This window comes from Euprymna scolopes, chromosome 13 (genome assembly GCF_053919585.1).
Source record: "Euprymna scolopes isolate OS-2025 chromosome 13, ASM5391958v1, whole genome shotgun sequence".
NCBI classification, from domain to species: Eukaryota; Metazoa; Mollusca; class Cephalopoda; order Sepiida; family Sepiolidae; genus Euprymna; species Euprymna scolopes.
This window is the reverse complement of record NC_136494.1, coordinates 119,024,658-119,050,872: the sequence shown is the minus strand read 5'-3', so window position 1 is coordinate 119,050,872 and position 26,215 is coordinate 119,024,658. Positions and strand designations below refer to the sequence as shown.

Below are 26,215 nucleotides of genomic sequence, written 5' to 3'. Positions count from 1 at the left end.
GTTTCTTGTGAAAGTTTGGCGAGGGGGGACCATAGATTGAAAAAGAAACACAAGGCAATAATCATTGATATAGAAGTGCTAGTTTATGTGAATGTAGAGGAAAAAGAAAAAGAGAAGGTTGAAAAGTACAAAAACTTTAAAAGGGAGATAAAACAAATTGTGGACGCTGAAGAAGGTAGCTGTGACTATTGTGATGGGGGAAAAAAAAGAAGCTGTTAGCCTCTGGTCATTTGTTATGATCCATCTATCAGCATAAAATCAGCAATATTACTAGCCAGGCACAAAATGACACAACAAAGTAGTAATAATAATAATGACAAAATATGGCATCATTACAATAATGATTATATATTACTAGAATGATATTTGAAAACGAGATTACATCAAAGGGTGATCACTCATATTCTTGTCCAGGTTTGCCATATTGGTCTTTTTAAAGCCAAATTTTGAGAATGTGGCAATTTTTCGAAGCAGTTTGGCCTTCAAAAATGTCATTTAGCCTTTTTCAAAACGTTACATGTGGCCTAAGAAAAGGACAAACAGAATATTTGATGTATAGAAAAAATATGACTGCATACCATCTTGATTCAATAGATTACATTAGTAAATAAATATTTCAAACTTATTGTATTTTTCGATGTTGCCATTTTATCTATTTAACGTCTTGTATCACTGTATTCAATTAAATTACATTGGCACTGCTTTAAAATTAATTCAACTTAATTCATTTTAGTTTTTCGTTTTTCTAGTTATTTTATTTTCATATTCTTTCAATTTCTTTGGTTTAATTTGATCTCAGTTTCGGGTGTGGCTGCAAAAGGTATGAAGTCCAAACTGGTGTCGTCATTGGAAAAAGATTGGGAAACCATTTACTCCAAAGGTTCTACGCATTTTGTTTTCTGGCGAGAAAGATAGAACTTGATCCTTTGAGAGAGAAGAGCAAGAAAACCATTTTGAAGGTTTAAAAGAAAATTTATTTTAAAACACTTGTTAAGTCTTGCTGCATGTTAAGCGCCATAAAAGATGTTGGACAGAAATCAAAAGAAATTAGTAAAAGAAAAAAAAATATTTGGAAAGCCATTTCGAATGTCTTCGCTCAAAGAATAAAAATATTTGCCAAAATGTTAGACAAAAATCCAAAGAATTTTCCAAAAAAGCTAATGAGAAAAAAAAAAGTCTTATAAAAAAAAAATCTTTACAGCAATTATTTGTGCATTAAAGACAACCAAAAATAAAAATGAGTTCTAGAATTTCAAAGTTCTCATTTAAAAGGTTTTAAAAATATATATATATTTTTTTAAAATAATTTGTTATTCCATGAAAATTCTCTGACATCATGGTGTAAAAATAAAAACCTAGGTTGGAAAAGTTTTAAGTAACATGCTTCTGCACTTACATCATAAGTTTCCAGCCACAATCTTTGGTGTGGTTTCAATTTAAGGTTCACACTCCTTGGTCTAACATTCATTGGCAATATGAATTTGATTAAATCCATAAAACATCTTGCCAAGTTTGCTGCAAAAAAGGTGAGCCGCCTCTATTGGGTTAGTAAACGTCTCACAAACTGCCAATACTCCATATCCGACCATACACGGTGGAACGATAAAGTTGTCGCCCTAAAGAAAACGACAATTGAAAATTCAGGTAACTTGATTATGTAGTAGAGCTGACATCCATTCAACGTAGCCGCCTTCAGCCTCAGTCACCGCCTCAATATAGGTCTGGAACTAGAAGCATGCCTATTCTGAAAGGTATCTATTTAAAAAATTCTTTCTTCTATTTTTCATATACTCGTGTGTGTGTTTGTTTTTTTTTTGTTTTTTTTTTAAATTACATTTATCATAAAAAGGCCACATTTGCCATAAAGACATAAAGAGGTATTGTCATTTGGGACCATATTTATGGGGGCATTTTAAGTGGGGAATTGTGCAGCAAGATATTAGTTCACATTACATTAAATTTCTGCATTTTGTTATAGTCAGGGAAATATAGACTAAGGAAAGAATTCCAAAAGAAAAGTAGTTTAACAGAAGCTATTAGACCAGATTTTCTGGCATTTTGAGACTTCTGCAGTAAAGAGGCGGAATTTTGCTACTAGGTGGGTTTATGTGGGGCATTTACATTAAGTGGGATACAAGTGGAATAAGTTTTTCACAGGCTTTTTTTTTATTTTGGAAGTACTTATAAAACAAGCATATGGATGCAATAATGCAGTCTTGGGATAGGAGCTGAAGCTTGGTAGATATTGCTGGACCTATTAAATTAGAGATCTTTTTTGTACCCTATTCAAGAGGGAGAAATAGTAGTTGGAGCACCAGTTTAGATGTGACAATAGTACTCTATGTACAGGGTGGAACAATAAAATTGTCACCATAGAAAAGACAACATGATTCCATTTCCGTTTGATGAAACCCGATCTGCAACAAAAAAAGAAAACCGGTTTTCATTAAACGGAAATGGAATCATGTCATCTTTTCTCAGGCGACAATTTCATCGTTCCACCCTGTATATATATTAGTGTGCATATACACATGCTTGTATTGATTTAATAGTGAAACTGCATGGTTGGTTCCACCATTATACGTTAAGTTGCTTCAGCGTGAGTTTATCTGCTACATCTCTGCATATTTCTGCCTTCTATAAACCTAAATTTCTTTTATACACTTTTTGAAATGTATTTAATTAAAATTGTACTATTTTAGTCGATTTAAGCACATAATTTGATTTCGGAACTATTCATTTTAAAATTAGTAAAATGAGATTTTTCCCCTTTGTCACAACAGATTAATCACCAACTTGTGATGGAGTGATCTCATTTTTTTTTTCAAATCTATGTGAAAGATGATAATGTACTTGCAAACATGAAATATTTTAGCATATATGGATTTTTTTTTATTTACAAAGCAGTTCACCACTTATTAAGGCCCAGAGGCCACTCGAGGATGAAGGTTAAAGACTGTACAGTCAATGGGACAATATACTAATCGTTAGTAGTGTAAATTTGGTAAATTGGATTGCTTAAGGGGAACGGCTAATCAAGAACTTGTTTACGTTGGACTTGAAGACGACCATATTGTAGTCAGTTGGAAAGCAGGAAAACGGAAGAGAGTTCCACAGATGCGCAGTTCTAAGAAAGAATCTTTGTTCATGGAATCTACGTTTAAGTTTCAGCACAGATAAAGAATGGGGAAAATTATATATAGCACAGATAAAGAATGGGGAAATATTATAATAAAGAATGGGGGAAATTATTGATAATGTTTTCAGCTAGACGAGTGTTTCTCGTGAATGTTTGTTCTGGTTTAGGTTGAGAATTGCATATGTATTGATTACATTTTTAAATTTCTAAAAGAGGGAGAGATTAGGTGGTATCAATTTAGGAAGTTATAAATAATTCTAGATCATCATCATATCGTATGAATCCAAAGATACTATTGTTGTCATTGGTTTCTCCCATAATTTTCTACTCAGAATTCTTTCTAGAAAGATATAGGGTTCTTATGGGATGGACCACAAAAGGTTGCTAACATCCTAAGTGATTTTTGTGGAATAAACTGGATTCGAACTGGGGGCACTCAGGTCTTCAGTCCCTGTTGTTAACCACTAAACCACCGGCCCTGTCGGTGGGGCATTAGAATACGCTGACTGCCCCCCTACAGAGGGTAAAAGTCCCTCAATGGGGGTCCTGGATATGACCTTAAACTATATCCAGTGGTGAGGCCCTAGCTTGTGGGCTTTGGGGAGTGTGGAGCCACCCTTTAATTACCATTGCTCCCAGGTCCACTCTGACCCGGAGTGGTAGTACCTATTAGGGTCCCAACTATGGGTTAAATAGAAACCGACGTGAAAACAACAAATATATTCTATTAAAAAAATTTTTCTTCAAAATCTTTGGATTCCGCATTAAATAACCCAAAAAGGGTTGATATGCCGTAAAATAACCAACCAACCAACCAACCAACTAAACCACCATCATCTCCCTAGATGATTTTTAGTATTCAATCTCATCCAGTCTTATGTTTTTACTTTTTGTACTGATTTCCACTGCACGAGGTAACGTTTGATCAGCATTTGTGTCTTTGTTGATAGGATTATGAGCCATAGTATGAGAATCAAAAGCTTATGTGCAGGGATGGTTGTAGAAAAAAATGGTCATTACATCCGGGAATCTGGTGTAGAAATTTGAATAAAACGGACATCATTTTTAGATGGTCTAGCGACCTATAATAACTAAGATATGTGGTTATAACGTGTGTGTCTTGCGTTTCATCTGCCATTTCTACTAATAGACGATCGATGTGTTGGGATGAATGAGATCTTTCTCTTTGTTCTGATGTCTTTAGTTACATGAGCAATTAAATGCCATCTGTATGAGATGGTTTTATTGCAGCTGTCATATTGTACAGACTCATGTATGGATATCGTCGAGAAAGCAAGGTATGATTTAACCAAGTTTGTTAAATTTGATGACTAATAATATAAAAGCAATTTGTTATTTTACATCAATTAATTAATTTTAGGACACATCACTTAATACAAATTAACTTGTCTCTTAACTAAACGAATAAACTCTTAGCCATTACCAGGTTGGTTGGTTGTTTTTGTTTTACGGCATATCAACCCTTTTCAGGTTATTTAATGGCGAATCCAAAGATTTTGAAGAACAATTTTTTAATAGAATATTTGTTGTTTTCAAGTCGGTTTCTATTTAACCCATAGTTGGGACCCTAACAGGTACTACCACTCCGGGTCAGAGTGAACCTGGGAGCAATGGTAATTAAAGGGTGGCTCCATACTCCCCAAAGCCTTCAAACTGGGGCCTCACCACTGGATATAGTTTAAGGTCATATCCAGGATCTTAGCCATTACCAATTATTTAAGAAGGCACAATATAATATATGGTTAATAAAACCCCCCCTTTTTTAGGTTTATAAACAAAATCAATTAATATATCTAAATTCAAAACGCTACTTAGAATTAGATGACAATGATGCCTAACAGTAAATATTTAAATTCTTCTATTCATTTAATGCCATTTTTTCCATTGTTAATTTTCTAATATTATGCGAGCTTTCCATTTCTTTAGTTCTCATGGTTTAGCAATTAACTGTCTTCAAATTCCACTCTGTACGATATTATCTAATTACTTGCTTCAAAGTTTTCCTTGGCTGGCCAACCTTCCTGTGATTTCAAGACATCCGTGCTTTATGGTTTATCCAGGAGGATGAACGCTCTACATAACAGTACCAGCATAACTGATTTATCCTTAAGATAACCTCTATGCTAGACAGATGTAGTGCTTATGACAATACAATATGAACTCTGACAGAAGCCAACGCATTTGATTTTATGATTTCGTTCATTAAACTACTTTATGGTATAAAATAAAATATGCATCAAATACTTTATGGTATCTTAACATTGTATTTTAATGTTTTATATGCTTTCGTTGTACAATTGAATTTCAATTGACTTGAATAATACATCTCATTTTAATCTATAATAGAAACCTCACCTGTCTGTTTTAATGTATGTATGCATACCTAAAACTTTTGACAAAGGTGACGGATTTTCACGAGATCGGTATCGTTTTGAAGTCGGCCCTTCGGACAACAAATATCGAAAAATTGGCTAAAAATATTAATTCCTTCACCCTCAACTGGGCACTTTTATACAAGGAAGGGTCGCTTTTTTTCACCGATATTTTCGAAAGTCATCCTCTCTTTTTGATTAATTAGCCTTGATTTAATTCTTCGCCACTTCCAGCTTGGCGATGGATGCAACGGTAAAGACGTTACGTTTTTTTTTTTACATTCTTTTCCTCCTTTGTGGTACGGGTTCGAACCTGCCTGCCTACTACCACTTTTTTTTGTTCAACACACACACACACCTCCAAACACCCAGGCAACGCCGGGCACCCAGGCTAATGAGATATAAAGGGTATAATTGTTTTCATTTTTATTAATAGCAGAGTTATTCCCCTTGAATCGATAAAACAATTACAATGATTGTTTGGCCTCTTGACGTCCTGATGTCGAATCTCTCTTTTAAAAATAATTCATAGTTGTTGTTTTATTATATTTTTTTCTAAATGCGGTTTCAAATCGAGACAATTTCATCCAGGTTTTTGTGATATTTTCCCACTGTCTACAGCATATATTTGCACTTTTAATAATAATGCATTGTTCAGTAACATCATGCCAGTATGTGTTTTTAACGATTTCAATATTTGTATCAGACAGACAGACAGACAGAAAGTCGAGTGGAATTATTTAACTTTTGTTATTTTGTATATTATTTTGCAAAACCGATGTATAATCTTGAAAAATAACTCTGAAGGAAGTAAGCTGCAAATAAATTAACTATTGGATCCATTTCCATAAGTTACTTCTGATTAAATTCCCTTAACAATAACTCTACATAATTTAGGTTTTAAACAATAAATCTACATAATTTAGATTTTAAACAATAAGTCTACATAGTTTAGGTTTTAAACGCTTCAAATTCTTTAATTATTTCAAATATATCACAAACTGTTATCAACTTTTCACAATTAATACAGAGGCCTGTTCTGATGAATCAAATTTACTCATTTTCGACTCTTACCTTCTAGAAAGATATTTCTATTAACCCACTCTAACATACTATGCCATTTCTCTCAGCTTGACATATGAAATGCATTAACATTTTCAAATATTCAGTCTTAAAATAAATTATGTCAATAGAATTTAAAAATAGAATTTCCGCAAAAGAACATTTTGATGGGTTTATAATCTGTGAATGGTGAATTTTTCGTTCCGTTTTTTTTTTCTTTTTATACCCTCTCACCACAAATCCTTTGGCAAGTTGATTTCAATCTGAGTGATGCTAACTTCCAACGCTAATATCTACAAGCAGGTGCTCTTATCACTGCTCTACCGTGTACACCTACTTGACAAAAACAAAACAAAACAATGCGCTTTCTTGATTTCAAAGCAAACAAAGCATGTCATTGTAATATTTTTTCTTTCCTCATGCGGAAGTCATTTGTTTGTTTACTTTTGAGGAGCCAAAGAAAACTGCGATGGAGTTGGAAGCAGCAAACAAACATTTTTAAAACTGCAACTCTTGTTTCGTACAATTGCTGTAATGTTTTTCAATACAGTAGCCATTTCTTGACTGAAAGGTACCAAGAGGAACTATGTTTAATGTATATGCTCGATTTGTTCTGGGTATGCAAGCAACTATTGGGCCCCAGGATTACAAGCAAATTGCTTCATAATTATAATAAAAATAACTAACGGGACCTGTGGAAATTCCACAGGGAACTCATTCATATATAATATATTGATGTTGTCAATCTGTAGATGTTCACTGTAAATGGAGATGCTCTGATATTATTGTAGCTTTTTCGTTAAAACTTCAAAAGTATTTATCTAAGCTAGCACGAACGCCTGGTAAAGGTCGGTTGTAAAGTATGCTTAAATATGATATTTTAATTCTTGCAGAGTTCGTATATATTATTATACAGTTAATTTTCTATCAATTTCTATATGTCATAAAACTGTGATTTCAAAGTAAAAAAAAAATATATCCATATGACTTTGGTGCATTAGTTTAAATCGAAACTGAAAGAAAAACTCATGAAATATATATATATATATATATATATATATATATATATATATATATATATATATATAAAACTTGAGTTCCTTCAGCCATAATCGAAACCGAAACCAAAACGTATGAAGAATTCTTGATAAAATTATTTATAAAAAAAACATGATTTAAGTGCCATCAGCTACGATCGAAACTGAAACCAAAACTTCTGAAGAATTCTTGGTAAAATTATTTATTAAAAGAAATAGAAGAACATAACAATTAAACGACCCGGATGTAAATGTGACACAAAAGAACACACACGCTATCTTATTAATATATAGATATTCGGACTAACATCTGTTTTACATGCTGGCATATTGTCTTAAATTAATATTCTTCTGAGGTCATCAAAACTAAGCCTGACTTAAAGACTTACATTATGCAACCATAGTATTATTCTCACATCATTTATTGAATACTCCAAGAACTCTCGTTAATTCCTTAAATTTGACAAAACCAAGAAGTCTCGTTTTGTACACATCTCCATATATTGTCTAAATTTCAATTTAAGATGCAAAATCCTTTGTCTAACATTCATTGGCAATATGAATTTGATTAAATCCATAAAAAATACTGCCAAGTTTGCTGTAAAAAAAGGTGAGCCACCTCTATCTGATTAATGAACTTCTCACACCTGCTAATACTCCATATTTGCCCATACAGGGTTGAACGATAAATTTGTCGCCCTAAAGAAAACAACACTACAGCTTTATTTTTAAATGTCTATGGAAAAAATCAATTCAGGTCCCTCTGCCTGTTCTATAAGTATTTTAATGGTGAATGCTCCGACCAGGTACAAGCCCTTGTACTCCCTTGATGTAAATACCTCCGACAAACCCGACTAGCAGCATAATCCAACCCCTAAACAGTAGAGATCCCTTAGGTCTCCAAAAGTAGCTCCCTACTTCAAAGTAGCACTGTGCCTTGTTTGGGGTGAAAATGGGTGAAAAAAATAATTACGTAGTAGAGCTAACATCTATTCAATGTAGCTTCCTTCAGCCTCAATCACTGCCTTGATACAGGTCTGGAACTGGAAGCATGCCTTTTCCACAAGTGCTGTGATCATCAGAACTAAGCCTGTCTTAAATACTCACATTATGCAACCATAGTATTATTCTCACACCATTTATCGAATACTCCAAGAATTCTCGTCAATTCTTTAGATTTGACAAAGCTGTTGCGGACCAGGATATAAATATCCTAACTCGGTACAAAAGAAAATAATTAAATGAATGGAAAGAAGGAAACAAAACTCAATTGCTGGATAAAATAAACATGTCGTTTATTTTCTGTTAAAAAATGAATGTTTTAGGTGTAACTCGTGTTCATGTCCGTGCATGGAAAGAGGAGTGAGTAATGTAGTGGAACAAGAAATGGCAGTCCAGCGTGTAGACAAAGATAACAGTAAAGCTGCGTGCTCATGTTGGTACTTGTCCACGTGGAAATGTCTTCAGGCCACTAGCTGTGGACACGAACTTGTCTGGTTGATGGACCAAAGCAAAAGGGAAAAAAGAGTGAGAAAGTCAATCCAGTTCATGGAGAGAGAAAACGTATAAAGTGTACGTACTATCTGTTAGCTCTTGCCCCACACAGTAGCAGGTGGTGTGAGGCATGCGGGCGCGTGCCCCCCAAAAGGGAGGCGGCTGGTCTGTCGACCTCTCAGCCGAATTGAAAAAAGAAGGAAACAGCTTGTCTCTTGCTTTTATAGTTGTTTCCAGTGGTCTTTTGCACATGTGTGGATTTCCTTCAAAGAGGAAGTGACGTTGTCCATGTGTGCATACATGTGTGTGTGTATGCACGTGGATATGGGCGTATGTACGTGAATGTATATCTATGCGTGTGTACGTGCGTGCGTATATGTGTATTACAAGAAAATTGGCTTGAGATGTGAATGTGTGTTTTTGTGCGAGACTAGAAAGGCTCGCACAAAGCTAAGAAGTCTCTTGTTCTGCATACTGTCCAGATTTTATCTTTCTCTCGGGTCTTTAAGACTCACATACATCCATAGTATCATTTACATCCACCTCACTGATCACATTTTACTTCCATACATCATCACGTATATATACGTCTGATAGAATTTTCCCAGGAAACTGAAGAGAACTGAAAATGCTATGGCCTGTTAAATATACCAGCTCTCGATTTTGTTTTATGATCATGTAGACAGCAGTGGTTTACACATCTCTTCTCTGCAACATCTCTCTCACAAACGTGATGTTGCTCATCTTTCTTTGTATTTTGTTGTTTTGTTTTTATAAATTATTATTACAGCATATGTTTTTCAGAATTGTCTGATCTATTCCTTGCTTCCTTTGCCTCACCTCGTTTGACTCGTTAGTCTAATGGTCTCCATCAGTTTGCTGCTTTAATCCCTCATTATAATACAGTTTCCTATTCTAGTAGCTTCTTTCCAAGAACTGTAATCTTTTGGAACTCTTTTCCTGCTGATTGCCCCCCCCCCATACTTCAACTCTTGGTCTTTTCAAGAGTTTGGTCAGTCGGCATTTCCTGTTTTTGCGATACAAGTGACTTCAGATTTTTTCTTGAGCAATTTGCTTCAAAGAAAATCTATTTTTAGATCCACTTTTGCACCCTAAGCTGTTATGAAGGTCACTGGTATCCATTGTGGGCAGGAGGGGTCCAAACAAAAAAGGAAATAATTTAAAAATTTCAGCAATGATCTACGCTAACTCACTCAGAAACAACTCTTAAAATGAAAAAATGCGATTTTATTTTCATTTATCACCTTTATATTATTATCTAAATAGGTTACTATTATTTAAATCAATAATCTATATATAAATATATAAAAGTGAACGTGTGTGTGTGTGTACATTTTCTTATGCAATAACTCTGTCAATTTTCAGTCTACAGACTCGAAATTTAATATACAGGGTACTGAGATTTGGAATAATCATTGTAATCCGTTTTCAGTCAGAAATTTGGCTGTTAAGGAGTCAAAGTTCAACGATTTGACCTTTGAGAACTCTACCAAACTCCTCCGCCAATTTTGGGTATAAACAATTGAAATTTTAGATATAGGTTCCTTGGGCATGGATCTAACTTAATAACTTGATTTGAGCCACAAACAATAAATGTTAAGGGGTCATAATAGGGGTCAAAGTTAAAAAATTGACCGATTTTTTTCTTTTTTTTCTTTGCTCAACATACACCTCCAAACACCTAGGCAACGCCGGGCTGAAATGCTAGTACAATATAATTTAAAATATACATAATACATTAAAAGACACCTGGATGCATAATTTGCACAACTATTATTTAAACAGTTGATAGTAAATTTATTCCTTGGTGTTATTCATTTGTAATTTTACTGTCCTATTTTTCCTATATATGCAGTAGTTTCGTTGATATTAATAGTAATTAATTAAAGTGACTTAATTAAAAAAAATCAGATAAATGACTAAACAATTCCTCAAACATGAGCAATAAGAGAAAAGGAAGAGAAAGGGTGGCTGGTTCGTTCATGTGATCACTCTCTTGCCGTTTCTCTGTGTCACTCTCTTCCATTAGCGTTCGTTTTGCTATTACATTTTTGATTTTAATAATCTATTAATAGTACAAATACAAATTATAAAGTCACACAGAGACAGCAAGCACAGACATAGAAGAAGTCATATAATTTTTTTAATGTAGATATTCAAAATATTTTCCTTTCTTATTTTTCATCTTTTAGTTTTGGATGCATATGATGGTTTTCACCATATTAGCCTGATGGTAGTAATAAGCTATTTTATGACTACTTTTTGTGTAGAGAATTGATTGGAAGTACATTTGGCATATTAACTCTTTAGCAAACTTTTTACAACTGCTAGAATGGCACCGATGTCCAAATGCCAGCCAAGAGACAACACCTTTCTTCTATTTTCTGATGCTAAATGGAAGCAAGGATGGTATCATCATATTTTTATCCACGTGGTGCACAGAGAAACTGCTATCATACCGTCTCGAGTACACACTTTCTCAGATAGAAAAGTAAGGGACAGTTTTTCTTTGCAGACCAATCAATGCTTGAGTATTGTCTAACTTTTGGTTAATCAGATTATCATGTTTAAGTTTGAAGTTAAACGGATGTATCAAATATTAGAGGCATACCTAAACAAGACATATTGCCATTAAGGCGTAAGAGGTTATTATGATGTGCCAGATTTATTGAGAGCAACCTGGCTTGGTAGTTAGGCAGCAAGATCTTTGTTTACATTGCATTTAAATGTATGCATGTCGGTACCATCAGGTGAGCAAGGAAGGAATTCCAAAGGCAAGTGGTCTTCTTTTTTTTTTTTTTACACACACAAATCACCACTTATCAAGGCCCAGAGGCCACTCGAGGATAAGGGCTAATGTGATTATAGCGTAGTAAACATAAGTAGTGGGAATTTTGTAAATTGGATTACTTGGGCGGACGTGAAAGAAACTATTAGAATAGGATATTTTCTGTTATGTAAATACGTTTACAGTGAAGGGTGAAATTTTGCTGCAGTCAGGTGGGTTTGGGAGCATTTTTGCTGACAGGATGCAAGTGCAGTATGTTCGTTACAGCACGTGAAATTATTTGTAAAACAAAGAGATGCAGCACTGTGGTGATGCAACAGAGGCTGGAACTTTGAAGACATTACAGAACCTGCTAGGTTCTTTCCTAAAATAGTCACTCACCCAAGTACTGACTCCACATTAGTTTATTTCGGTGATCTCAAGGGAACTAGTGTGTCAACATGATTGTATGAATTTACAAATATTTTCGCATTTTCTTTTACAACATTCTAGGTATGAATGCTGATTTATGGGGGACAGAACGACACCAAATTATCTTTTAATGTCTGAATAAATATCAATAAAACTACAGCAAACTTGTTAAATCACAGATAAAGAAAGATTTCTTGTAAGATAACGAACAGTAAAGACTAAAAATAGCATTTTTAATTATTACAACTTTTTTTTTTTTGTTTCTTCATAAAAAGAAAAAAATCTAGAACGATCACTGGTTTCTTGGGAGCCATTATTGAAATGTCGGTATATAATAAATCTCTGAGTTTGCATGTAACATTATTTCAAAATGAAGCTTTTTCCCATATGTTCTGATCGGAAGATATTTCTGAAATCATTCAGAGAGAAATTGTATTACTCGGATCATTTGAACTACATTTCTCATCTCGAGTGTTAATCACACAATGTTTTGATCAATTTGACCTCTGACTTCTGTTGTATCTCATTGAACCCGGGAATCTTTTTGTCAAGTCTGTACGAAATTTCGAATGGAACCTTTTTATTTGATCGAATAGCAAACAAATTAATAAATAAAGCCTTCTGTTTGAAATTCTATGCAGACTTTCAAGTTTAACAACATATACCTGAAGAAGGTTGAAGATTACATCGGCTGAAACGTTGTGTGAATAACATGCAAGATGGGAACAGTAGTCCGAATAATACAAATAATACACATTCTATCTGCCCCATTTCAAAAATTCAGAAACATAAAAATATCTTCAGAAACAAGTTTGTAATAGGTTCAGAAAAAAGAAAGTTGAATTCAATGAAATAGTTTTTAATGGAGATAAATCAGTTTTTTGGTATGCCAGTAGACAATAATGTTCTTCTGCCAATAAAAATCTTCTCTTCAGATTAGCCGGAATTATGTGAAACATTTTCAATCATGTATGCAACTTTCTCTTGAAAATGTACCATCTATTTTCTAAACTTAACGCTTATTTTATTTCCTCCAACTCAAGTCCCACTCATTTAAAGATCCACTGATGGGGATTGATGAGGTCTTTCGTCTTCTTGAAATACTTCCAGAACAGCTAAAGTTCACTACACTTGGAGACGGTATGTTCAGCTGTTTCTTTCTCAACAGCATTGCAGCACAGACAATCAGACACGTCCATTATACTTGAACTAAGCAATATACCATTATGGGATAGTGCATTTTGGAGTAATCTTCAGGTCACAGTGTACTCAGATGCTGCAATATCCAAACTCTGCTCCAATCATATTAAAAAAACATTAGGAAAACCTCAATAGCCTTGCTATTTAAATATACTTTGTCTACAGCTGTGTTCTCATCGGTTGCCATTGTCTTACACTTCTTTCACACAAACTGATTCTCATTTCTTAATCTGCATGTAATTCCACTACATTTCTTTGATACTACTGTAACAGAATGCATATGAGCCTGTATGAAAATAGCAGCAGCAGCCAAAGGATGGATGGCAAGTGATTGTGTTAGCAAAAGGAGCAGAGTTTGAATGTCTATGCATGTATGGATATGTAAAGTGAAGAAAGAGAAACGTTACCAGGTTCGATGGACATGTGGCAACAAGATATCGTTTAAGTGGTGTCGAGACGGGAGAAAGAAAAATGGTAATAAACAACTTGTGTTAAAAGAGGAAAAACTGCTGAGTCCAAAACCGGCTTCAAAATGTCCTTTTCTCCTACCCGCAGCCTCTTTTTCACAGAAGAGGCGTTGCTAATCTATCTCTACTTTATTATTATTTTCATGAAAAATGCTCGACTGAGTTTCAATCTATTCCTTCCCTGCAAAACTTTTGCAGCAAGGATTCGTCTAGCTACAATCACTGTCAACAATTTCCCCCACTCTCTATCTGTGATTAAATCTAAAGAAAAATTCCATGAACACAGCTTCTTTCCTAGAACTGCTCGCCTGTGAAACTCTCTACCATGAGCCTGCTTTCCAGCTGACTACAACAGTCATCTTCAAGTCCAATGTAAACAAATATCTGTTGAGCCGTTCTTTTTAAATAATCAAATTGCAACCATCAGTACCAATTAATAGATTGTTGTATCACCGACCATCTTACACTCGTTAACCTTTATTGTTGAGTGACCTTCAGGCCTTGGTAAGTGGTGATCATATTGTTTTTATCTTATGCAATTCCCGCACTTACAGCTAATCTACAAGTTTTTGTAGCAAAATCTGACACTTGACAAAAAGAAAATAAAGCAATAAAAGCAGAAGTGCAGAGACTCAATAGTTTATGTAGCTTTTACTTTAATTACATATTACATTATTTTTCAGTTGAAAATTTCAAGGCAAAATGAGTCGCACACTTTACCGACTTATCTGTGGCAAAAAATGCCTCCATAATGGCAGCCTTCTGAGGAATTCATGACAAAACTGTATACTATTGGCAGCAGTGGGATTCAAATCCTCGCCTCCGAAGAGACTGGTGTCTAAAACCAATGCCTTAGACAGCTCAGCCACACTACCAGATAAATGTAAAAGGTTTTTGACTCCTAATGGGGGTATGGCACCAATGATTTCGACAATCGTTTTTATAATCAGCGGTTGTGGTAATCAACCAATGAAAATGTTCCAAAGTTACTATAAAAATTGTCGAATTTTGGATCCAATCAGTTCGCCGTTGGCTATGTCATGAATCGCATTTGAGCGACTTTTTGTGCTTCACAGTTTATTTTTCTACATAAGCATCACCATTCTGAATACACTTTTGCCAGCCTATTTTGATGCTTTGGTCGTAAAAGTCCAGCACTCATATCTCTGTCACCACTCTGAAATCGATGAACCCATCTCCTGACTGTACATCAACTTCATAAACGTTCGACAGGCACCAATGAATATTGATCAGTTCAATTTATTTTTCTGCATTGGAGGAATTCAATGACAAAACTTTGCTTCTGACACAAATCCATGACAGCGATTGTTTTCTTAGTCTCACACGGTCAATATCTGCAACAAAGAGATGAAATTTTCAGGTGAGGAATCCATTCGGATGGAATAAAAATAAATAGGAAGTATCTCTTGTATGGTAAAGAGGTCATTGATTTGGATGAACTGCTTACCTATTTTGCAGTAATCTTGTATGATTTCTGTTAAATTGTCTTTATCTCTGTGTTGCATATACAAGTGTTGACAGTCTAACAAGTAAATAAGGCACTTCATGCAGATTATCATTGATCAAATTCATACGTTATCTTTTCTTTGCAAATCAAATATTGCAATGTAGACTGTCCACTAAAGTATTATCAGGTATTACATCAGATTCCCAAATATTTTATACACTGAAATATTGAGGATTATCTGATGTTTTGTTTATTTCTTTTGTAGACAAAAGTGTTGTTTTTGTTTTTGATTTTACAGAACATGATTGATTTTGATGAAGAGAAAGAAAAGAACAATGACATCAGTGTTTCATGCATTTTAGGTCAGAAAGCCGGTATCTTCAGACAGCCTGCTTAGATAACATCACAAAACAAAGAAATATGATCTGGTTCTGAAAGTATGTCTTTAATTTTGAAAACTGATTAAAAAAAATGTGACACCGTCTACCTTGGCATTGACCAGGAGGTCAGGAAGATCGTGCTTAAACAATGTTATATAAATAAGTAACGTTCAAATAGCTCTGTCTTCCTTTCTGAGAAATATGTGGGTTATTCATTATATATTTGATATTTGAGTGTACAAGATGACGGATCTGGAATAGAGATAAAAAAGGAACAATTTTTTGATTTAACAAAAGACTTGGCCCTGGTGAACCTGTTAGATGAAGCTTTCACAGGCTCTCCAGAATATGCCAAGACTAACACTTTGTGCGAGTAGACTTAGTGGTGTCAGACGTATTAGTCAAACCGGAAGGTGCACAGGATATAAGTGTATTGTTAAAGTCTTTCTATTTTCTTTTATATTTTTCTTCCTCTGCTAAATTATCTTTTTGAATTCAAAGGTTCTTCCTAATTTGTAACGTTTATGAATATTATTCGAGTTTTACTTACAGTTTTTGCATATCATAGTTCTTAACCATTTATTTCACCTTCACTTGTTTTCCATTTTGGATCCATATCCACTTGCCCTTAGCTGAAAATAAATCGTTTTTGCAACCAAGAAGTAGTTTAACTACCAATGAGCAAATAAATCATTTGAGGATTTTTGATCAAGTGCAGAAACGTATCTGTAATTTGATTGATTCGTGACTTCTCTATCACATATTTATAAAAAACTGAGACGATTATAAAATATTATTTAAAAATATGAGACTATTACAAAATATTATTAAAAAAAACAATTGTAATAAAATATTATTTTAAAAAATGATCCTTAAAAAATATTATTTAAAAAAATGAGATTATTACAAAATATTAAAAAATGAGACTATTACAAGATATTATTGAAAAAATGAGACTATTACAAAATATTATTGAAAAAATGAGACTATTACAAAATATTATTGAAATAATGAGACTATTACAAAATATTATTGAAAAAATGAGACTATTACAAAATATTATTAAAAAATGAGACTATTACAAGATATTATTTAAAAAATGAGACTATTACAAAATATTATTGAAAAAATGAGACTATTACAAAATATTTTTAAAAAATGAGACTATTACAAAATATTATTGAAAAAATGAGACTATTACAAAAGATTATTGAAAAAATGAGACTATTACAAAATATTATAAAAAAGATGTGACTATTACAAAATATTATTGAAAAAATGTGACTATTACAAAATATTATTAAAAAATGTGTCTATTGCAAAATATTATTAAAAAATGAGACTATTACAAAATATTATAAAAAAGATGTGACTATGACAAAATATTATTAAAAAAATGAGACTATTACAAAATATTATTTAAAAAATGTGTCTATTGCAAAATATTATTAAAAAATGAGACTATTACAAAATATTATTAAAAAAAAGAGACTATTACAAAATATTATTAAAAAAATGAGACTATTACAAAATATTATTGAAAAATGAGACTATTACCTCAGCAGGAATAACCTTCTTAGTGACACACAATATGGTTTCCGCTCTGCAAGATCTACCGCAGATATGCTGACGATTATATCCCACAGGATTAGTGAATCTCTTGACAAAGGCTTCCTTTCTAGGGCAATTGCTCTTGACATATCAAAGGCCTTCGACAAGGTATGGCATATGGGTCTACTTCACAAGATTTCCAGCTACGGTATAACTGGAAATGTTTTCTCAATCATTAAATCATTTCTCTCCGATAGGCTCATAAGAGTAGTGGTAGATGGACAAAAATCGTTATTTCCATGGCAGGTGCTCGTCTGAACTCCAATCTCTGGTCCCCCCTCGCAAATCTTTCACGAAAAACACCCGTCTAGCTGAATCCACTGTGAAAAATTTCCCCCACTCTATATCTGTGCCTAAATCAAAACGCGGATTCCATGAACAAAGCTTCTTTCTTAGAACTGCACACCTGTGGAACTCTGTTCCGTCTGCCTGCTTCCCGCCGGACTACAACTTGGATGTCTTCAAGTCCAACGTTAACAAATTTCTAATGAACCGCCCCCTTAAGTAAACACTTCATCAAATCTCCGCACTAACGGAATGTACTTGCAATAACCCATATCCCTGAGTGGCTTCCGGGCCTTGATAAGTGGTGATCACTGTGTAAAATAAAAAATAAAAATAAAAAATATTATTAAAAAATGATACTATTACAAAATATAATTAAAAAAATGAGACTATTACAAAATATAATTAAAAAAATGAGACTATTACAAAATATAATTAAAAAAATGAGACTATTACAAAATATTATTGAAAAAATGTGAGTATTAGAAAATATTATTGAAAAAATGAGACTATTACAAAATATTATTTTAAAAAATGAGACTATTACAAAATATTATTAAAAAAATGAGACTATTACAAAATATTATTAAAAAATGTGAGTATTACAAAATATTATTAAAAAATGAGACTATTACAAAATATTATTGAAAAAATGAGACTATTACAAAATATTATTGAAAAAATGTGAGTATTAGAAAATATTATTGAAAAAATGAGACTATTACAAAATATTATTGAAAAAATGAGACTATTACAAAATATTATTGAAAAAATGAGACTATTACAAAATATTATTGAAAAAATGAGACTATTACAAAATATTATTGAAAAAATGTGAGTATTAGAAAATATTATTGAAAAAATGAGACTATTACAAAATATTATAAAAATCAGACTATTGCAAAATATTATTTTTAAAAATGAGACTATTACAGAATATATTTTTTTAAAAATGAGGCTATGACAAAATATTTTTTTAAAAATTAGACTATTACAAATATTTTTAAAATGAGACTATTACAAAATGTTATAAAGAAAAAATATGAGACTCTTACAATAATTTTTTTTTTTAAAGTAAGATAACTACAAAATATTATTAAGAAAAATTAGACTATTACAGTAATTTTTTTTCAGATCAATCCCAGCTTTCTTTTGTTCTAGCTCATTTGATTTGTTGGTTTATTGATCTCCATCCATTCGTTGCTTTAATATCTCATTGTAATGCAGTTTCCTATTCCAGTAGCTTCTTTCCAAGGACTTTAAAATTGTGGAGCCCTTTCCCTACTGGCTTTTTTCCTTACATCTATAACCTTAGTATTTCTAAGACTAAGGCCAATGATCATCTTTCTTTCTTATTTGCTCCTTACGTCATGTTTTTATGTCTTGTTTGAAGCGATTTTCACAAAAAGATCATGACATGTAGTATAGCAGATGTGATTTTTCTGCTTGCCATGAATCTTTTCTCTTTATTCTTAGAATGTCTAGTTTTATTTTGTCTTGGCATACTTTAAAGATAGAGAGAGAGAAAGATTGAAATATTTGTATTTTTAGATCCACATAATTTTACGACTATACTGGTTCATTTCTTGACGACATTGTTTCAACTGACTTGTTCAATTTATGACTCAAAAATGATTTTAAGCATACTTACACAGTCAAATGTTTGTTTTTAATAATATGCCACCATTTACTAAGTCTGAAAGCTTCTTGAGGATAATTTTTAAAGAGATGAATAGATTGCTAGTTGAATGATGAATAATATTATGAGTGAAAAAGATGAGAAAAACTATTATTCATCGAGGCGGTTTATAACAAGTGTTGTTTGAAATTAGATTTGAAAACAAGCATAATTTATTTTGCAGGGAAGCAATTCCAGAATAATGTGTTCTACAGATAGAAAGAAACTTTGTTCACGAAAATTCTGTTTAATGTAAGGCACATGGAAGAAGAAAAAGGAAAGCTTTTCTGATCTTTCACCGAAGCATGAAAACTATTACTTATCTATTTCATATACATCTAACTTTTGACTTGTGATTTTTGTGACAGCCATCTTCTGATCTTGCTTGCTTAACCTCAAAATGTTTGGTTCGTCTGCCCCAAGGAATTTAACAAGGCAACATGCCAGGAAATATAGATTTTCAATTTGCAATGTTTATTGTATGTACAAAAAGAAATGTTGCATACCAGAATGATATTTGATATTTACAGGAAGCAGTTTTTATGTTTCTGAATTTTTGAGGTTATAATAGATTATTCATATTATTGAGATTCTTTCGACTGCTCTTCTCATCTTGAGTGTTATTTTCACAATATTTTGGACAGTGTAACTTCCGACCTTCTTCAGGTGTCTCTTGTCGAACTCAGAAAACTTTCTGTTGAATTCCAAATCCGCAAGGACCCATGTTATAGTGGATAAAGTAGTTAGTAAAATTCAGTTATAAACTTATACTCTTCTGTAGGTTAAAGGCTCAGTGCAGGCGCAACTGTGAATTACTTGAGAATTTTACCTAGACATGGCTAATGGAACAAGGGCAGAAAGCATGCTACTCCCATGGATTAAATAGAGGATTCCATTTGAAATTCTGTGCAAACTCCTGTGTTTGGCAGAGAGATTTCCGAATTCAGCATCTGGAGAAAGTAGATTATCGAAATGTTGTGAAAATAACACTCAAGATGAGAATAGTAATCAGAAGAATCCAAATAATATGAAAGCCGTTTTTAATCAATAGTTACTTGATATTGTAGATTTTTAATTTCATTGTTTTATTTTCACATACTCCAAAACAAGCCCCATTTTTCTTTTTGATCTCAAATTTTTCACCAAATAATAGCTGAATTATGAGAGATTGTATTCTTCAAATCTAATTGAAGTTGAAACATTATCAGTAGTCTGTTCTCAATAGGTAACATGGAATATCCAGGCACCTCCATGACTGATAACTGTTGTAAATTAGGGGAGAGGGGGATAAGCATGTTTATGTGAATGAGCATGAACCAAAAGCACATAGTTTGCTTGTTGATGTGTCCATTCAAATAACAGTGAGCTTCGTTCCTAACAAAAAATCAAATCAAACAAGCCAAGGTTATTCTCTATTTTGTGACTGATATTTTCACAAAATGTTTCTAGTTATGCTTTATTGCAATACGTTTGCCTCTGCAAAATCTGAAATTTTTAAGGAAAGAAATAAAGGTCACTATGAAGGATCTTTAAAAAAACTGATTTTTTTTAAAATTCCATTTTCACCCCAAACAAGGCACAGTTGCCATTTTGATGTAGGGGGCTACTATCAGAGACATAAGTTACAGGGATAGTATGTAAGGAATTGCACAGCAAGATGTCTGTTCACATTACACTTGAACTTCTGCATGTCAGTACAGTCGGGAAAGCAGGAACCTGGAAGGGAGTTCCAAAGTCTAGCAGTTCTGGGAAAGAAACTGTTGGAGTAGAAGGCTTTCTTACACCTAGGGATCTCTACTGTGTAGAGGTGGGATTTTGCTGCTTGTCGGGTTTGTCGGTGGTATTTACGTTGAGGGGGTGTACATTACAAGTGCTTGTAGCTCATCAGAGCATTCACCACTAAAATACTTGTAGAACAGGCAAAGGGATGCAACATTTCGTCAATGAGAAAGAGGTTGAAGCTTAGATGACAGCTCGGGACCTGTCAGGTTGGCAACTTTTAACCCTGTCTAGGATGAGAGACAAGTAGCAGATGCACCAGCCCAATTGTGACAAAAATACTCCGTACATGGGCGAATGATGGCCTTATAGAGGGACAGGATACTTTTAGGTGTAAGTAGCTTTCTAGCATGGTAGGAAGAGCCCACCTTCCTTGCAGAAATGCCAGTTTCTTGTGAGAGACGGCAAGTTAATTTGGGGTGGGAGGATTCCTCGGGGCGTTTCCATAAAATCTGAATATTTTCAGGAATTATGGCTGAACGATGTCAACCACTATGACCTTTGTGGGCATGTGTTGTACACTTCTGATTTCCTGTCCTATCAGGTATATTATTCCTGCCAAAATTTTTCTTGCATTCCCACTGTGTCAGAAGAACTGATCTTGTGGCAATGAGTTTATCCACTGTTGTGTAGTATAGCCTCCAGTTGAATCCATATTGGTGTCAAAAGAATGTTTACATCATCTGATAAATATGAAAACAAAATTGGAAAAAAATAACTTTGGGATGAAACACTCTGTATGCGTATTCAGCAGATGTGCATATATTTTATAAGAGAGGCTTTTTACAAAACATACAAAATAATCTTTTAAGTGCATCCACAAAGTACGAGGAATGTTCCAAAAGTAATGCCTCCTATTTTTTTTTAATTTCATCCAAATAGATTAGAAGAGATTGCAAATGATGATTGAACTTATGCATTCATGACCTGAAAGTTTCATCTTTCTGTTGCAGGTATTGACGGTGTGAGACTCTAATAAAGCTACTCCTATTATGAACATGTGTCAAAAGCAGAGATGCGTCATTGGCTTGCTGGCAAAAGTGTATTTCGAATGATGGTGACTATGTAGAAAAATAAATTCTGGAGTACAAAAGGTCGCTCGTTTTAATGGTACCACTCCCGTCTTCGTAGCTCTGCAACTTTTAAGTTAAAGAAATATATGAAGTTTTACTTTTGGAACAACCCTTATAGTAAATATTTGCATCTGGAAGGCGGATATGTTTGCTAGTTTCTAAATCTATATATCTATAAAACTGAGAATATGTGTGTGTGGACACTTCTCAACGTATATACTCAACGATTTTTTTATTTACAGACTTGAAATTTGGTATGGAGGATATTCAGACTTGTGGAAAACTTTTTAATTGGTTTTTATCTGGAGAAAAGGGCTGCTAAGGGGGGGGGGGTCAAAATTGAAAAAATTGGTACTTGGGGGTTATTGTATTTTTATCTGCTTGTCAACTGTTTCATGGCTGCACATGTGTGAATCGTTCACATTGTTAACAATAAGTACGTTGAAAACACTTTCTAAAGTCCGTGTCAAGCTGGCCTAATGGTTGACTCGCTGCCTTTATGTTTTGATTTCGATCTCAGCTGAAGTATTTTTTTTTTTTACTTATAAGAAGTGAACTGTTTAGAAAAAACATAATACTTACGTGCACATGCCTCAGTTTCTTTCCGTTTTTTGTTTTTACTTTATTTTTTAAAGGAATTTAACGTCACGCTTAATACCGGGCAACGCCGAGTACATCTAGTTTAATATTTTTTCATATTGTTAAAATGTTTTTTTTTTGTTTGTTTTTTTTCGTATAAAAGAAGAGTAAGAACTAAACATATTTCTGTGGCTTCATTGTTTATAGGAAAATGAATAAAAAAATGTTCAAGTATCTTTTAAACAGTTGTGCTTCTATTAATTCTTTGCTTATCAAGTTAAGCAGAGGAGGGATACCATGATTTCACATTTGTCATGCGACTATCATATTTTGTGGGGAATCCAAAGACGTTACATGTAAGGCTTATTTCTGTATCCAAAATATGAAAAAAAAAAAAAAAAAAAAAAAGAGAGAGAGAAAAGCCAAGCATCCGTAGAGATTGTTGTATATAGGAAAATAGATGTTGGTAAGAAACCACCCTTCAGCCACATTTCGTTAAGGCAGACAAGAAACTTTTTGATTTTTATTCAATAGATTTGAACAAATATATATTTTTTTACTCATGGAATATAAAAAAATTCCAATTGGTATTTAGATGATGTTTAGTTTCATTTTTTTCTTAATGTTTTCAGTTATCTCAACAGTCATTATGAACAATGTTTCTGACAAAGGGGAAACATTGCTGTTTTCTGGGTTGGCATAATCATGTTTGACACACCGTTTTCTGTCAGATCACTTAAGTTAAGCAACGATGAGCCTGGCCAGTACTAGATGGGTGACCATTTGAGACTTCCAGGTTCTGTATATGCTCTTCGCTTATCTCGGCATTGTTTCCAGTCGCCTGGACTTCTCTTTGCCACTGGACTTAAGCAGTGCCGATTTAGGTAAGGTGTGGTTGGGAACTGCGCAACGCTTGCCATGCAATTACATGTGTAGCTTCCCCCTGGTATCCTTTGTCTTTTGAGACTGAACGAAGGCATCGATCCGGGTTGGAATCTACCCATATAACACTAATCATTAACTAGTTCCTATTTTTGAAGTAGTATTTTTGCTTCAGCTTCTTACATCAAGTGGCTTCATGCCTTGTCATATTAAAAAAACATTTTATTATTATTAAAAAAACATAAAATTTTATGAATAAGTCCTAAAGATCGCAGCAAGCACAGAATGTAAGAAAATTAAAAATGGTTTTATGTCGTCGTTTTTGTTAGACAAAATCAAAACAAGATGGCGACTGAGTTTGACCTGATGTCGTGTGATTTTGCTTATTCGCATAATATTGAGACATTTCAAATATGTGGCTCTCAAGTTATATGTATAATACTAAATGGATTTTAACTCCAAATGATTCCTCATTTATTAATATTTAACAAAAGCAACAATGTGAAACCATTTTAATGTTATAGAGAATTTATTCTGGTATTCTGCTCTGGCCGTGACGGTAGAAAAAATTATATGCACTCTATGTATAGTTTCATTATGTTGTTTGATAAGCTTAGAAATCTCTTATTTATAGAATATTATTTATTGCTTTATGCTAATAGGAAAACGTTATTTTCTTGATCATAAAGAGTAACTCATGAATAGGCTGCATATCTCTCTCTCTCTCTCTCTCTATATATATATATATATTTATATATATACATATATATATATATATATATATATATATATATATATATATATATATATATATATGATTATTTACTATAATAATTATTAAATACCTACAGACACTAGTGCTCCATCCTTTCGGGAATCATCAGTGCAGAGTGTCATGATTAACACTGGTCGATAGATTTGAACCTGGTAACAGAAGCCATCTCTGTCTTCATTAGCAAGGACTTAATCCATTTGGCCACCATTAATCGCAAGAAATACTGTTGAAATTTAAACATTAATTTAAAAAAATGTTTTATAACGTCTGTCAGAGTGATCTAATCATTTTATGATGATTTGCATATAAGAGCTAAATTGACCGACTTTTATTTCAACTAAAAGTGCTCAACAATAAGAAACGAGTTTCTTAAAAGGGCTGACATAATTATTTACTATAATAATTATTAAAAACCTACAGACACTAGTGTTTCATCTTTTAGCCATTCATGAAACGTTTTCTTATCTATGAAATATGTGATATAGCAAAGCAATCTGTTCGTCGATGACTAAAATATGCTCCCTTTCTTGGAATGAGCATACTGGTAAGTGAAATAACAAACTGCTACTAACATGTAAATGCAATGTGCAAAAACAAAAAAAAAATGAAGCTGTCGCGTTTGACAATATTTATTATTGTGATTTCAAAATTATATTTTTATATATTATAACTTCTATGCCAGAAGCTCCATGTTTTAATTTTTTTTTTTTTTTTTTTAGTATTATTGGATGGTTTATAATGAGTAAAATCTTTTTGTCGACATATTTCGGCTACTTTTGTACATGCGCAAATTCATTTGTAGCTTGAAGGGCAATGTGACGTAAAGGAGATTTAATGGCATATTCGAATATCTATGTATCTTGATAAATATAGTGATGCGTTTGTTTGTGTTGCCTGCACTGGGGATTGAACCTTCAATCTTCAGAATAATGTCACTTACACAAGTGGCACATTAACAGATTCCCGAGTTCAACAAGATAAACCTTATGGTCTGAGGTTACATTGGCTGAAATGTTGTGCAAAAAACACTCAAGATGAGAACAGTAGTCAGAATTAATGCAAATTTCATAATTACAAAACATTTAAGGAGTTAAATTCATTGCAAAATTCCTGTAAAATAATATTAATCATGAAACCTATATATATTTCAATAAGATATTTTATATTCAGGCAATACCAGGTTTACCTGCTAGTTTAGTATACACAACAAACAAAGCATAAACCATTTTTAAGTCAATTTTCTGGGTGTTTATTTTGGGGACTTCTTTCCAATTTTGACATTTCTCAACAGGTGAACATTTTTTCCCCCACTCTTAGTTTGTACCTTCTACCCCAATAAAACGACATTACACCAAATGTGGGATATGTAATCTTTGCCCAGCAGGTGATTAATCTGATGGTTTTAGATAGAAATAATACGACAGGTGGGGGTGGGGGAAGAGGAGCATTGCTGGACTTGCCTATATGCTACATTTTAGAGGCATACACCCTTGGGGTCTAGTTTAAAGGAAAATCTATTTTAAAACAAAACAGATTCAGTTAGTAATTTCAGTTAATAAAAAAAACAGTGCTGCTTCATTCTGCTACACACGTTTTCAAACGTCGATTCTAAGCTTCAGTTTTGTTACTCATGCATTCTTTGTATTATTTTTAAAGTTTAGATGTAGAACAGTTGAGTTAGCAGGGTCAGCAC

At 33.2% G+C, this 26,215-nt stretch overlaps 1 protein-coding gene across 5 annotated transcripts in view; it reads left to right on the top strand.

Moving 5' to 3' along the window:
- LOC145292168 (LYR motif-containing protein 1-like) overlaps window positions 1–26,215 on the top strand; it is a 659,461-nt gene that overhangs the window by 502,321 nt on the left and 130,925 nt on the right. The gene's annotated exons all lie outside the window — the stretch shown is intronic.